Raw genomic sequence first — 16725 nt, forward strand, 5'->3', positions numbered from 1 at the left:
CGAAAAGAAAAAGAAATGGTGTTTTATTTCCATATAGAATTCAGTTAAGTGGGGAAAAAGGCCACACATTTCCTGTGCTGAACATATGTGGTGCAACCATACCAGCACACAGAAGGCTTCAGAGAACTGCTGTGTGACAGAGGGTGCTGAACTGAGTGATGTCAGCAGAGAGGGCCTGTGGGTCGGTGTCCTCCTCCTGACTTCCTCTGTTTCCTCTCTCTGCCAGGACCTTCCTAGTCCAAACCTGTAATCCCCGCCCAGGCAATTCCAACTCTGGGTGTTTCTTAAGCAAATACAGTGAACCATGCCAGCGACAGGGGTTGCCACCTTTAGGAGCTGTATTCCAGGGCAAGTCTTCTTTATGGCTCCTCTGACTCAGCCTCACCAACTCTTCTAGGCCTTTGACTTTTGCCTCCATCAGCTCCCCACACAGGTGTCTCTCTGTGTTCGATGCCATGGGTTGCACAGAGAGTGCCCATACCTGGCTGTGTGGTTTTGACTTGGATGAAGCGTGCTGTGTTTGTAAGTACAGTCACATTCTTCTGCTTTTCCCAGGCCAGTGTCTTTCTGCTCAAGCGTCTGGAAGTGTTTGGTGACTGGGAGACTGTCATATGTTTCCATGTGTAACTACTTTCTCATGTCTTTTTCTGTCTCCCAAGCCCAGGTCCTGCAAATGGGCAGGCAGGTACTCAGTCTGTGCTGAAAATGCAGGGCAATGGTGCCAAGGTGAATGGATTCAACACTATTGATTTTTGAAAGCTATAAGTGCAGGAGAGTTTGATCAGCCGTTAAGACTGATTGACATCCCTTTGGAGGACATGAGTTTGATTCTCAGCACCTATGTCAGACAGCTCACAATTGCCTCGAACTCCAGCTCCAGGGGACCCAGTACCCTTCTCTAGATTCCAAGCTTACCCACACTCACATATGCACATAGCATACGCATTCAAATATATGTATCTATATATATCTATATTTATATCTGAGGCATGCATCTGTGTTCCACCCCCCGTCTCTGTCTCTCTGTCTTTCTCTGTCTCTGTCTCTCTCTGAGTGTGCATGCATGCATGTATGTGGTGTACTTACATGTATATATATATATGCACATTTACATATGTGTGTGCATGTGCATATGTGCACACATGCAGAGGTTCGTGTCTGAAGCCTTCCCTGGTGATTCTCCATCCTAGTCATTCCACTCCATGGAGATGCTCCTACACCTACATTCTTGTCTCAATGTATCATTGCCATTGTAAATTATTCAGTCTCTAGAGACTGTTTCCACACCTGCAAATGAGAACAAATCTAGGGGGGCTTCATGACACCAGTTCCTAGCTATGATGGTGTCTGGAGTAACATAAGTGTCAACAATCCAAAGTTTTCCTAACAGGTTTTCTACCTTGGATTTCAATCTATTCTGTGTTTAAAAATTAGCCTCAGAAAAGAGTTCAGTCCCCCAAACCCACACTGGGTGACTCACAACCACCCGTAACTCTTGCTCCAGAGGATCTGATACCTTTGGCCTTCACAGGTACCTGCATGCATGAACACACACACACACACACACACACACACACACACACACATACATGCATGAACACACACACGCATACACACACATGCATGCACACACACATACACACACACGCACACACATGCACGAACATACACACATACATGCATGAACACACACACATGCATACACACCCACGCATGCACACACACACATACACACACACACACACACACATTAAAAAAATCTTTTAAAAATATCCCCTCAGAATTGGGAAACAGCTCTCTTGCCTGAAGAAGGCAGAAGAAGAAGGCATGTTGAGGACATGTAAGAGTGAGGTGTCATGTGAGGATGGCTCTTAAACCCATCTCATACTCTCAAGCAGTTCAGGGGATCTCTATGAGTTTTCCTGTCATCTGAGAAATGTGGACTGGGTCCTTTCACAATCTGGTTCTAAGTTCAATCTTCCACAAGTCTGAGTTTTCTTTCACCTTGCCCTGAGCTATGTAAGTTTCTTCTTCAAAGGGGTGTGTGTGGTTCCTCTTAGTCAACTCTCAATATACATATATATGCATATATAAATTTAAGTATTGTATATACATATATTACGTATGTATATACATATATAAATGTATGCATATATAATTCATGTATAATATATGTAAATTATAATATTCCAAGCACAGGCCTTGCCATGAAAATGCTTCATAGCAGAATCCCTTGCCACCACTGTGCTGATAGGGACTATTAACTTTAATGAGCTTTAATTAGAATGACAAGCCTCTGGTCTTCTACTCTATATATTTCACTGTTTCAGATCCCGGGATATAACTCCATCATTAGACTAATGATGAGAACTGACAGCATAATTACACTGTGTCAACATGCTATGGAAATTATGGAAATAATTGTTTCTCCCTTTCCGAATTAATGTGTTTTTGATTAATGAGATTAGATTTCAGATGTAAAACAGAGCAATTGCTCTTTGCCCTAGAATAATGAGAGAAGACATTGCATCTACACAGGAAATAGCCATTTATCACTTGTGGTTAATTGGGGAAAATATCACATTCCTTGTTCCTAAAATATTAATAATAATAATTTTATTTTTGCTGTGCTTATTTTTACTCTGGAAACGATCGTGTCCAGAGCTTTTTCTGACGTAAGTGTAATTGAGGAGAAATGTGTGCTGCTCTTCTGGGGTAGGTTTTATTGCATTGGTTTCGTTTGCTCTTTTACCTGTACGATGTATCCTGCATTAATCTAGTTTATGTTGCTATAACAGAACAACAGCGCTGGTAGAGATAGAGAAGAGGTGTGTCAGTGGAGAGAGGAGAACACATGTGCGCAAAGTATAATGACACGGGTAGAAAGTGCCATAATGAAATCTACTGCTTTATACACTAATCTGAAATACTAATTTTACAAGTACAAAAGAGGTTTGACTGTCCTATCCCAGTGGACAGGAAGTCCAAACAATTTAGTGAGAGCATAGAGAGAGGACCATCAGCCCCGTGTCATGACACAGTAGAGGAGCAGAGGGCGAAGGGAGTACACGCGGAAGAAGCAAGCATATGAGGTGGGCTGGCTTTAACCGACTCTCCTGTCTATTTCCCAGGCCCTGACAGACCTAACTCACTACTGTGGGAGCGGTGCAGATTTCTTCATGACTATGGTCATGCCAGAGTGATCTGCTAAGGTCTACAAGGCCACTGAAGTTGCTTCTGGATTCTGGAGTTCTCAAGAGCCTCTGTATATTGGTCCTTCTGTTTGAATTTCTAACATCTAGGTATTACCATGCAACTGCGCCACACATCTTAATACTGTATGCGAAGGATCACTGAGGTGTCTCAGCAGATAACATTTGCCAAGGTGTTAGTTAAGGGTTTCTATTACTGTAATGAAACACCTCAGGGAGGAAAGAGTTTATTTGATTTATACTTCCAGATCAATGTTCTTCATTAAAGGAAGTTAGGACAGGAACTCAAACAGAGCAGGGACCTGGAGTCAGGAGCTGATGCAGAGGCCATGGAAGGGTGCTGCTTGCTGGCCTGCTTCTCATGGCTCGATCAGCTTGGATGGCACCACCTGCAGTGGGCTGGACCCTCCTCCACCAATAACTAATTAGGAAAATGCCTTACAGACAGATCTTACAGAGACATCTTCTCAATTAAGCTTCTCTTCTTTCATTTAACTCTAGCTTGTGTCAAGTTGATATAGGAGTAGCCAGCACAACCTCCAAGCTGGTGACTTGAGTTCTATCTTCAGAACCCACATGGTGGAAGGAGGGAGCCTAGTTCCCCATAAGTTGCCCTTTGATTTCCATGTATGCACTGTGGCATATGTGCACCTATATGCTTACACACACACACACACACACACACACACACACACACACACACACACAGAATAAATGTAAAAGAAAAGATATACATAAAATCTCCCACAGCTCATGACAGCTCTCTAGTACCTTACTCTTCATTTTTTTGTACATTCTCCCTCCACTGCATCCCCCACTAATTCTCCATCGCACTCCAGCTCAACCTTCCCTCACCCACTTACCAAAACAGAGTACTGTTAACAAGCTCGCCAGTGACTTCCAACTTCCTAACCCAATGGGTACTTTTATTCCTATCTTATTCTTGAATTCTCTGTAGCATTGGAAACAATTGCTATGCCCTGCTTAACAGGTTGCCCACCCTTGACTGTGATGGAATAATCGGGGACAGATGCAGACTTCTGTCTGTACCCTGGAGAGCTGGGCAGAATACATGCCATGATCTAGAGTGCCTGAGGATAGTCCTCAACCCATCACATTGACATGGGCAGCTGCTAAGTCTTCCTAGGTGGGCTTCTAGCCCCGCCTTCCTCAGTCACTTCACTGTGCTGGATAGGGTTTTCTTGGCTTTATTTTTGTTTTTTGTTTTTTATTCTTTTATGTCAACTCGACACAAGGTAGAGGGTCATCTGGGAAGAAGGAATCTTTGTCAAGAAAATGCCCCCTTAGGATTAACCTGGAGGCAAGTCTTTATGGCAATTTCTTGGTTGCCCATTATGGATGGTGCCATGCCTGTGAAGGTGGTTCTGGGTTATAAGAAAGCAGGCTGAGCAAGTCATGGAGAATAGGCCATAAGCAGCATTTCCCTATTGATTCTGTATCAGCTCCTGTTCTGGCTTCCCTCAGTGATGAACTTATAAGCTGGAAGGTGAAATAAACCCTTTCATCCCCAAGGTGTTTTACTCTTGGTATCTTATCCCAGAAAAGGAAGTTCTAAGACAGGAATTTTAAAATTCCAACAGTTGGTACAGGGCAGTCATCTCTAGGGAAGGGAATCAAGGAAAACCCTAGAGATGGTTTCCCAGGCACACCCAGAGCATGTTAATATTTCACCCATTGTGTCCATTGGCCGTGTCCTATGTATTTCCCTGTACGTTATGTCAAAGTTACCACTTCTCTCCACAAATATTATTGTTTACCTCACCCTGTACACACACATAGAGGCACACAGGTACACACACACACACACACACACAAGCACAGGCCCTGGGAAAATGCTCTACTTCCTAGAGGAGCTTATTGTTTTTATTCTTGTTTTCTCAAATTACTTTGCTTGAACTGGTTTCCTTTCTAAACTTCATTTAGTTTATTGTAAAATATACTAGCTATATTTTATCAAAGGTATCAAGAGATTTTTAAAAACCACAGAATAAGAACTTCAAGGCAGCATGCGTATCAAATAGCTCAGTTTGTCCATTATTTGTATTTCTTTTTGATAAAGGTTTATTATATGAGAAAAAATTTAAATAAGAGAAAAATTTAAAACAAAACACTCTGAATCTGCTCTTTAACTATCAACTTCTTGTTTCTATATTAGAAAGCATTACTGATTTTGCAAGTCCAGTAAGTCAAAATTCTTACAAGGTACTATTGCACCTGTGACCCCACAGCACCCATGACCTGCCTGGGGTGAAAGCAGTCAACATTCCAGCACAGGTGGAGTAGGGGACACGTGGGTCCCCACTTAGTGGAGAAGAATAGTGGATAGTCGTTGGCTGCTGGGGAGGAGGAGACAGTTGGAAGTTTTTATTGTTTTTGTTTGTTTGTTTGTTGTTTATATGGCTGTAGTCATTGTTAGGTTGACTACGCCCCAGTGAATGGCTTCAGACTCATCTAAAATGGGTAACATTAATTAAAAATAATTAGGGGCTGGGGATTTAGCTCAGTGGTAGAGCGCTTACCTAGGAAGCGCAAGGCCCTAGGTTTGGTCCCCAGCTCCGAAAAAAAGAACCAAAAAAAAAAAATAATTAAACATTAAAAAAGAAAGGGAGCCCATGAGGTTGGGTGTGTGTAGGAGTCCAGGAGGCACTAGAGTGGGAGAGCAGAAATTTGAGGGGAGGGAATGGGGTGGATTTGATCAATACACATATTACGGTTTGAATGAGATGACCCCATAGGCTTATACAGTGAACATTTGGTCCCTGGTTGGTGGAACTGTTTCGGGAAGGATTAGGAAGAGTGGTTGTTGGAGCAGGTGTCTCATTTGGGGCAGGCTTTGACCTCATTAGGCCCAGTCACTTGCTTTATGCCTTGTACTTGTGGGTGAGATGTGAGCTCTCAGCTACTGTGCTAGCATCATGCTTGCCTGCTACCCTGCTCTCCACCATGATGGTCATGGACTCACCCTCGGAGACTGTAAGCAAGTCCCCAGCCCAATTAAAGGCCTTCCTTTATGGGTTGCCTTTATCACCGTGTCTCCTTACAGCAATAGAACGACGTCTAGATAACACATTATATGCATGTATGAAACATGCACTCTCAAACAATTAAAATAAGAAAACAGTGTTCTGAAAATCAGGTCTGAGTTTTCAAAACCCTTCTTTTAAATATGTGCCTACTTATTTGTGAGGGTGCTTGCATGTGCTCGGGGAATGTGCTGCAGCACAAATGTGGAGGCCGGAGAGCAACTTGGTGGAACTTCCCCATGCAGTACATGGTGATTCTGGGATGTCGCCTTTACTTACAGAATCATCTTTGGTCCTAGGTCTGAGCTCTGTTTTCAAAGCAGGCTTAGAACATCCAGAACATTCTAGGCGTTTGGGGCTAGTGGGCTTCTACACTGAGGTTAGGAGGCAAAATTACCCCAACTCTTAATTTGGTCTTTCCTTTTCCTCCGTTTTATAGTACAAACTTTTAATCAACAGAATCCAGTGGTGAACGGCTTCTGAGTTGCTGAGACAGGAAAATTGGGAATTAGAACCAGGTCAGCTTGGACTTTGAAGTAGGTTTGAGACCTGCTTGGAATATGTAACTCTGAAAAAATTAAACAATGGGAAGCCAGATTCCACAGACTTGCAGCCTCCTGTCCCTGTGTTTGAAAGCCTTACTTTTTTTGCTGCCCACTTTATTATGGTTTATGGCTGTCCTTCAAACTCTGTGTTGCACTTTGTCTCTTCCAATCATTCGATCTTGTTTAAAAAAAGAAGACAAGAGGTTGTAAGATGGCTCAATAGAGAAGCTGCTTGCTCCACAAGTATGAAGACTCTGGATCTCCAACACCATCTAAATGTTTGTAATACCGAGGCTCAGCCCAGGGAGATCCTTGGGCAAACTGGCTGCTGAGCTGGCCAAAGTGTTGAACTACATATTCAGTAGGAGACCTTGCCTCCATATATAAAGAAGAGAATGATTGAGGGAGACATCCTATGCCAACCTTTGGCCTCCACATCTACTCCTCAAGTAGACAGACACATGCATGTACACATGTATATGTGTCTACATACATGTGTATACCACACATGTACACACACACACACACACACACACACACACAAAGAGGCCCTTTAACATAGAAGTGGGTATGCCTTTTTTGTTTGCTTTGAATTATATAGTTATCATATATATTGTTTTTCTTCCTGGCCAACATTTCTCTTGGGCTTCTAATGATGCTTAAGCAATAACTTGGGGTCTTAGTCAATTCTCCTAATATGTTTCTTTTTGTAATGTTTCTTCTGTTGCTCATTGCCTTAAGCTTGCTCCTGTGGGATGGGTTACAGTTCTTTCTAACAGTGGGGTAAATATATAATAGTGTTTCCCTCTTTGTTTTTTGCCAGAATGTGGAACTAAATTGTGTTGTAACCACTATTGCCTAGTGTTTCCTCTGAAAATGTTTCTACATAAATTGTTATCTGACAATAGATGCCAATACATGACCTCTTCAGGGCTATCCCTCGCACACGAGCCTTTTGCATGGTCAGACAATGTTTTATCCACAAGTGAGGTCTACCATTTGTCTCCCTAGCTTCATCTATGGTTTACTTGCTTGGTCTCCATGAGCTTTGGGTTCTCGTCACAGACCCAAACTTACAGTGAATTTTCATAGGAGTCCAGTGGCTTCTGTCCTTCACCGTGGACCTCCTCTTTGGACAGAGTCCCCTTCTCTCCTGCTTCTGTAACCAGACAGCTCTCGATCCATCGTTGGCAAGTGATTGCTTGTCCAGCCCTCACTTCCCACCGAGGACTCGAACCCCTCTTTTCTAGTTTCCGTTAGGTATGGTGGCTTCTCTTTGCCCAAGCCCTATCCTGATAGTTGTCTGATCATTTTCTCACCATTATGCTGAAGCTCACATGTATCCACATTGACCAGACTTAACCTGATGTTTGTTTGAAGACAACATGCTCCTTTCATCATAGGACTCCCCTACCCATTGAGATTAGGTCATACCTGACCTATCTCTATGAGCTCCAGTTTTCCCAAAGAGAACACATCCACTAGGTAATTGTCAGGGACTTTTGTGAACGATGGAGGTTGATCCTACTTCTCAGTAAATACAATCTCTGGTTCGTTTGGGATCCCACCAGGGATTCTTCCTTTGCCCTTTTATTTTAAACTTTATTTTTTGGAGGCAGGGTCTTATGTAGCCCAGGCTAACCCCTAATTTACTGTGTAGCTAAGGATGATCTCAAACTTCCAATCTTCCTGCCTCCATTGGCTAAAGTGCTTGAGATCACAAGCATTTGCTAACCCATGCATGGCTTTATGAATGTTAGGCAGACCCTCTGTCAGTTGAACTGAACTCCCAACTCCTTGTTCTGTTGTTTTGTTTGTTTGCTGGCTTGTGACAAGTTATACACAGACACACACACACACACACACACACACACATATGTATATATGTATGTATTAGGGTGGCTTTATACTGATGACCTTCCTGCTTCTACCTCCCGAGTGCCAGGACAGCAGGCATGTGTTACCAGGCTGGGTAACATGAGGCCTTTACTAATCTTAGATGGCAATTTCTGCAATCACATGCATGCTTCTATGAGCCGGAGGGGAGGAGGCTAGCAAACATCCTTGAAATTGCACATTTCAGTTCTTGACCACTGACTAAACATCATAGTAGCTACACTTCAGTTGCAAAGAAGGCCCAGGAGTGCAGCCCTCAATTTCAGTGGGTAGACCCTACTGTCATCCACACACAGCTCAGTTCCAAAGAATTCCCGGCTTCATTTCTCCTTCTATGGCCGCGTCTGTGCACCCACAACTGATGAACAGTTTAATTCTAACAGCTTTGAACACGATGGCAGAGATCCTGAAAGTAATTCTTTCAAACAGGAACTTACCCTTGTCCCCACGGGCTCTGTTCTTCCTCCATAACACCTGTCATCTTGTTCTGGCAGCAACGGGATTGTTTTTTTTTTTTTTTCCTTCAGAAAGCTGGATGCTGAGAGAGAGAGAGAGAGAGAGAGAGAGAGAGAGAGAGAGAGAGAGAGAGAAGACATTTGATGGGGCAAAGGCTAAAGCCTCCCTGCCAGGCAGGCCAGCACTTCATTTCCATTTGCTGCCAATGGTCCACCTCCTATCCAGGGTCTCCAGATCACAGCTCTCTCTGTCCTGCACACTCAGCCATAGGAGGGTCTCTCTCTCTCTCTCTCTCTCTCTCTCTCTCTTTCTCTCTCTCTTCCCCCCCACTCTCTCTCCCCTCTCCCGTCCCCTCCCCTCCCCCTTCTTCTCCCTCCTCCTCTCCCATCCCCTCTCTCTCATTTTCCCCTGTTCTTCCTGACAGATCCTCAAGTCTACACTCACTTCACATCCAGACATCTTTCCTAAATTCCACAGGCTTTGCTTTTTGTGAAGTTTCTAAAGACATCTTCCCTGCTATTACCTTACTGTGAGAGGAGGGTCTACATTTCTTTGCAATCTTGGCATGCACTGAAGCTCTCTTATTTGCTAAGGAAGTCGCTGTAAGCTCCCCCCCCCCCCACACCAAAAACGCAAACAAAAAAAGCCTCAGGTGAAAGGTTCACACAATACCTCAAAAATCAGTTGCTGCCTTACATAAGCTGCAGTTATTCGGAAATCATTTTAAGCTTAAGTGCTGACTGCCTTCCCTAGTACAATATGTTTTCATTGCATAGAGCCCTGTTCTGCAACTCTGTTTAAGATGAAGACATGACCTGGCAACTATATAACATTTCGAGTGTGCGCTCCACCCCCTTCAACCTTGTAAATTTCAAAGTTATCTGAAACGAAAGCCAACAAGAATATGAATCCTAATTTTAACCATGTGTCTTAGAATTAGAAATTAAAGAGAAATATCCCATGTATGACTAACTCAGTAATAAATGCCACAAAATCAAATATGAAAAAAGCGCACCACGAGTTTCATAAATTTCTCCTGTCTATCTTCAGTGCCAACCCCGCTGTCCTGGTCCCGGGTTCTCCTTCAGCTGCTCTCGCTCTTCCTTCTCTATGCACAAGCATCTCTCCTTCCTCTCTGGTCTCTTGGATTTGTCCCCAGGTCTCAGCTTCAGCTGTCACTTCCCAGAGCCAAGTCCCTATCAGATCATATAAATTACTGGTCTCTTCATTTTCGATCTCCCCCACCCCCTGACTACTGCCAGATTCATTGTGGCTTTCATCATCCCTCTCCTCTCATCAAGGTCCTACACTATATCTGCATTTCTGATTACCTCGAATCTGGGCGTCTTAGCACATGCAGTAGTTTGCATGTGTCCCCACAAGTTCTTGTCTTGGACCCTTGATTGCTGCTGTGGTGGGAAGCAGAGCCTCACCTAGAGTTTTTGGGTTATGGGAATATGTGTTCACAAATGGCTAGGTGACGGTGACATTATCGTGGGTTCTTTATGGTCTCACTCACTGTCCTTCCGCCATTTTCATCATGAAGGGAAGCAGAACAAAGCTAGAACTGGATTTCATACCGTGCAGCCCAGACTCCGGAACTGTGAGCTGATATATTATAGTTTGTGATGGATCATCTCCTCTGTTACAGTGGCAACATCAGGATAAGGTGTCCCAATAACACGCTTTCCTCATTAGATCTGATTCTTCAATTATCTTCTGTGAAGTGCTCCACCACACACACACACACACACACACACACACACACACACACACACACACACACGCCTGTTTTCTTTCTGTTCTTCACACCATGACTTCTGATACAGTAAATGTTTATTTAACATGTATTACCATTTTCACAGCATGCCCTCCTTGAGGGGAATCCTCCTCTTCCCTGACTCCAGAGGATTTCTATCTGGTCCTTTCAGCCAGCCCACACTGCAGTCATGCCATCACATAACTATGATCCACATCTATAAAACAACTTGAAATGAACTGGAGATTATTTTGAGGCTATCATATAGATATTGTGCCCACTCTCTCTCCTCACATGTTTTATCTGTTATCCGTTTCCTGTTTTTCAGTGTGAGTACTGGATGTTAGTTACTTGGTATTTAATCTTTGTGGGCAGGGGCAGGCTATATAAGGAGACAGCAATGATCCCAGTATTCAGAAGGCAGAGGCAGGTGGATTTCTGAGCTCAAGGCCAGCCTGATCTGCATACAGAGCTCCAGGACAGCCAGGGCTATACTGAGAAATCCTGTGTTGAAAACCCAACAGGGTAAAAAGCAATGAAATAAAGATTATAGGATACACAATTAATTTTTTATGCATTTTGCTTTAACATCTTTTCTCTCCTTCCTCAGACAGTCTCTTGTAGTGAAAACTGGCTGCAAATGCCAAGTGCTAAGATTATAGGATGTGCCATCGTGTCTGGAAGTTCCCTTATTGTTTTTGTTAGAATGAGACTGGAATCTAGTTTTTTTCAGTGTGTGTGTGTGTGTGTGTGTGTGTGTGTGTGTGTGTGTGTGTGTGTGTGTGTTTGTGTGTTTGAAGACAGTTTCAAGGGCAGTTCTCTCCTTCCATTCTGTTAGATCTAGAAGCTAAGCTCAGGTTATGTCAATTAGCAGCAAGCATTTTCTCCCACTGAGCTATCTCATAGGCCAGAGTTTTCTATTTTATTCACAGAATCCATATTACTCTTAAATAAACTTTTGTTTCTGATCTTGTGACTTTGTAACATCCACTGATATACACCATAGTGTCAACCCAAGGTGAATGCGATTTAAACTAAGGAAAGGTAAGAGACAATAATAACCTTTGGGAGATTTAATTCTCAGTAAGCCTGAAAATGTGCAGACCCACTAACTCCTTTAAGATCAAAGTAAGGTATATTTGACTATGCTCCAACTTTGTCAGAGTTATTCATTACTAATCATGCGGATTGTTTCCTAAGCGATTGGACAAGGCTATTTACTGTCAACCCCTGAAGGGGTAAGTCTGAGGACAGCTTTGGTTTTTAACACAGGGGCGATGAACAGGAACTTACTTTGCCTGGAGTTACCTGGAAGGCTCATGTAGAGACATGGAATTCAGAAATGGCGGTAGTTCTAGAGGTAAGGAGTACTAGGCTTATGTCAGTAATAGACTCATATGCCTGTGAAGGCTGAAGGGTGAGATGGCTCCTGAGGACCTCAGGATGATTCTATCAAGGCTTCACGCTCATGTGCTCTGACAGGGCCTTCCCCGTCTGCTAAGTGTGGTCCATTTGCCTTGGTAAGCCTCAAACACCTGAAAGGAGGTGGTCCGACTTGTTCAGATGGCAACCACCTGGCGCTAGCTGTGGATCATAAAAGGGGGTAGCAGAGACTAGTAAGATAGGCTGCATTCCCCTCCCCCTCCAGACAGCCCCACCCCTACCTCTCTACCCCCACCCACTTGGTACTTGGAACCACATGACTCAACCTGCCTGGTCTGGGTGGAAACAGATATCTTCCACTTTTGGGAATGGCTATCAAAATCTCCATGAAGCCACCCCCTTGACGACATAAAAAAATCTCAGTGGATAGTCTGAAGGCTGGGGCTGTTATGGCCACAGCTGGAAGGGCAGAAGTCGCCATTACTGAAAGCCTGGGATTCTAATCCCTGCACCAGAAGGTGAAATCAGAGTAAAACTTAGTTCTGTGATTCAGGCCTCTTTATTCCGGTTAGACTTGCTACCAGTTGGCCTGGCTGGGATAAGCTTTGGTATCTTTAATTCGTCCTAAGATTTATAATAATTTTACTAGAAACAAAGAAGTTTAGTTTTTTTCATTAATTCATTTATTATTCACTTTACAACCCAATATCCAGCCCCCTCTTCTCCCTGTCCTCCTCCACCCCAAGCTCCTACCTGCATACTCCCCTCCCCTTTATCTCTGGGAAGGGAGAAGCCTGCCCTGGGTGTCCCCCTACTGTGGCACATCAAGTCTCTGCAGTACTAAGCACATCCTCTCCCACTGAGGCTGGACAAGGCCTCATTAGGTGAATGGGATCCACAGATAGGAAACAGATTCAGGGACAGCCCCTGCTCCAGTTGTTGGAGGACCTAAATGAAGACTAACCTACACATCTGCTACATATGTATGAGGCGCCTAGGTGTAGCCCATGCTCTTTGGTTGGTTCAGTCTTTGGGATCCCCCAAGGGTCCAGGTTAGTTGACTCCGCTGGTCTTCTTGTGGGGTTCCTATCCCCTTAGAGTTACCATCCTTCCTTCTATTCTTCTGTAAGAGTCCCCAAGCTCCATCCACTGTTTGGCCCTAGTGTCTGTATCTGTCTGAGTCAGCTGGGTGGAGCCTCCCAGAGTTCAACATTAAAACTATCAAATTTGGGCTGGAGAGATGGCTCAGTGGTTAAGAGCACTAACTGCTCTCCCAAAGGTCCTGAGTTCAATTCCCAGCAACCACATGGTGGTTCACAACCATCTGTAATGGGATCTGATGCCCTCTTCTGGTGTGTCTGAAGACAGCAACAGTGCACTCATATACATTAAATAAGTTAATTAATTAATTAAAAAAGCTACCAAATTTAATTCATTCAATAAATAATTGATGAACACCTACCAATGTTTAAGCAGTAATATTAACGAACACCATGCCAATGCTTAGATAGTGCAATTGAATGATGGTTTCAACTAGATCAAAGTTGCATGGGTTTGGGTCTAAGTGAAAAGACTTTTCAGATGAATTGAGCACAAGGAGCACGGGAAAGAAGAATAAAGACATACTCGTTAATTACACAAATATTGATTTAATACCTATTATGCACCAGACACTCTGCTGGTTACTGGAGATAGATCAGTAATAAAACAGGTCAAGTCCTTGCTTCTAAGCTCTAGAGGGAGATGGATAGCAAATAAACAATGTATCAATCAAGTGCGGGAGAGCTTTGAAGTAAAGAGAAATGTGAGTAAAGAGGGGTATGGGCAGCCAGACTAAGATAAAAACAACCAGGGAGTTGCCTTTGATGAGGTGGTGGCTGAGCAAGAAGAAGAGGAAGTGAATAACCCTAAAGCGGGACCAGGGCACTCCAGGAAGAGGAAACAGTGAGGACAGAGGCAGGAAGTGGAAGCACGTGTGCCTGGTGTGTTGAAGACATGGGGTGTCATAGAAGCAGGGTGGAGGCATGGTTGGCAATGGAGGGCTGGGAGGAAGTGGGAGGGGTTGAGGTCAGGAAGGGGTAGGTGGGAGTCAAGTACAGACTGAGCAAGATTTAGATTTTATTTCAAGGTAGGGAGTTTGGGGGAAATTTTGAGTAGAGGCAGAAAACTAGTGTGTTAGCAACTTTTCTATTGCTGTGATAAAACACCACAAATAGGGCATTATAGAAGATAGAGTTTATTTGGGTTTATATTTCCAGGGGCTTAGGGAGGGTCTGGCAACAGGTAGCAGACATGTTCCCTAGAGCCAGAAGCTGAGAGCTGAGAGCTCACATCTTGAACCACAAGCATGAATGGTGAGTGATCTGGGAATGGCATGTGGTTTGAAACCTTAAACTCTGCTCCTCTGCCTTGACATACTTAGAAGACCACACCTCTTAAACTTATCCAAATAGCACCACCAACAGGGGACCAAGTTTCGGAACCTCTGAGTCTATGGGGGATATTTTCATTCGAACCACCATGATTAGCAAAAAGGTGACAGTCTTGCTAAGATAGGGTGTTTTGGAATTACTAAGAAACAGGAGACAAAAGAAGACGCAGGGGAGAAACCTGGATTTTGGTGCAGGCACGTCAAGTGTGATGCTCGGTACACATCTCATTAAGACTTAGAGCAGACAGTAGACATCTGATGCTGGAACTGGGGAAGGCATTAGTAGCTAGAGTTATACATTTGGAGTTGTAACTGTGACCTATGAAGTGGGATGGCTCAGGCAAGACAATAGACAGATGAAGGAAGGAGCAGAGGCCACCTAGGGTCTCCTACTATGACAAGGAGCCTGGAGAGGAAGGAGATTGAGAAAGAGTGGCTCCCAGGACAGGGAAGAGGCAGACAAGGTGGGGTGGCGGCAGCTAAGGCAAGAAAGTATCAAGTTAGTGATCAGTCACATCAGTGCCTCCAAGAACCCAGGGGAACCGGGACAAAGATATGACCGTGGGTTTGACACAAAGTTACTGGTGAGTGTGATAAGGCAGGTGTGTATGGCCTGTGAGGATGGATGCCACAGAAGAATGAGTGTGGAAGATGAAAAAATAATGAGGGACCAGAAGAGCCCTATCTAGACAGGCTTGGACTGGCACTGTCATGCCAAATTAAACAGAGTAATTAGTTCCTGCATTGTGTGTTTATTTGTTTTTTCATTTGTTTATTTATTTATTTGGTGCTGGGGGATTGAATCTGTGGCTCTACATATAAGAGGCAAGCATTCTAGCAAATGACCTACACCCCAGGCCGCATGCTCACAAGGGGAATCTGTGCTTTTCATGTCGTTAGTCTGGTTTATGTTGACTGCCTGGGGAAGAGAGAGACAGAGTCTGGTTTATGTTGACTGCCTGGGGAAGAGAGAGACAGAGAGACAAAGACAGACAGAGAGACATACAGAGACATAGAGAGAGACAAAGTGAGAGATATCCAGAGCAGAGAGACAGACAGACAGACATAGATACATACAGAGAGACAGAGACACAAACCATATAGGTGCATAGATAGATAGATAGATAGACAAAGAGAGATAGAGAAACAGAGAGACACAGACAAAGATAGTCAGATAGACAGACACAAACACAGAGGAAGAGTGGGAGATAGATCTTAGATAGAGAAAGATAGATGATAAATGGAGGAAGGGGGAGAAAGAGAGAGAGAGAGAGAGAGAGAGAGAGAGAGAGAGAGAGAGAGAGAGAGAGAGAGAGAGAATATATCTGCATCTGAGTATATGGGAGCTCGCAGGGCCCCGTTTTCAGACCCAGCAGGCTAGAGAGCTGGCTGACAATCTGTTAGGCATCAGGGATTTTATCTCCAGATGGGTGCCCCATTTTTCTTCTTGATAACCTCTTCCTAATGAAGAGCCTGGGATGGAAGTCCCATTTACAAATGGGGAATCATTAGAAACAGATTGGAGGCAGGGAAGGCTCCCCCATCAGCACAGCCTCACTTCTGAGGCACGCACTCAGTCTTCTGCACAAATGGGCCAGGGAGGAGATCTGTCGGCTGGAAGGCAACTCATTACACACGTCCACTCCCACAACCTGGCCTCTCACTGCAAGTCAGAAAGCCGGAGGGTAAAAGGACAAACACTCCTTAAAGGCCAGCCCCTGAGTGGGGCCACACACCTCTGCTCTGTCCCTCCCACTTCAGTGACTAGGAGACTAAAAGTGGTCTTGATTCTAGCCTGCGGTTGCTAAGCTGTACTGCATCTGCCCTCACAGCTGTCTCACCCACCTCCTGACCTCTTCCTGGCTGTCCTCCTTAGAGACAGTCCTCACAGTCATTCGCAGTTTCTTCTCCGGCTCTGATGACACAGGCACAGACCAATGACCACTCACTGTAGGAGGCAGGCTATTTTCTCAGTTACTGGGGAAGGCAGGGAAGGCAG

The 16725-nt window shown here is 44.2% G+C and overlaps 1 long non-coding RNA gene across 5 annotated transcripts in view; it reads left to right on the forward strand.

Moving 5' to 3' along the window:
* The first annotated feature begins 294 nt into the window (after positions 1 to 294).
* Positions 295 to 16725, forward strand: part of LOC147999647 (uncharacterized) — an 88753-nt gene continuing 72322 nt past the window's right edge. Inside the window, exon 1 of one of the 5 annotated variants that reach the window (XR_015642761.1) lies at positions 295 to 522. This is a non-coding gene — a long non-coding RNA (uncharacterized LOC147999647). The remainder of the gene's footprint in view (positions 523 to 16725) is intronic. The other 4 variants (XR_015642762.1, XR_015642758.1, XR_015642760.1 and 1 more) reach the window with 4 other exon arrangements.

The sequence above is a fragment of the Rattus norvegicus genome, chromosome 18, assembly GCF_021556685.1.
Source record: "Rattus norvegicus strain SHRSP/BbbUtx chromosome 18, alternate assembly SHRSP_T2T, whole genome shotgun sequence".
In the NCBI taxonomy this organism is placed as follows: domain Eukaryota; kingdom Metazoa; phylum Chordata; class Mammalia; order Rodentia; family Muridae; genus Rattus; species Rattus norvegicus.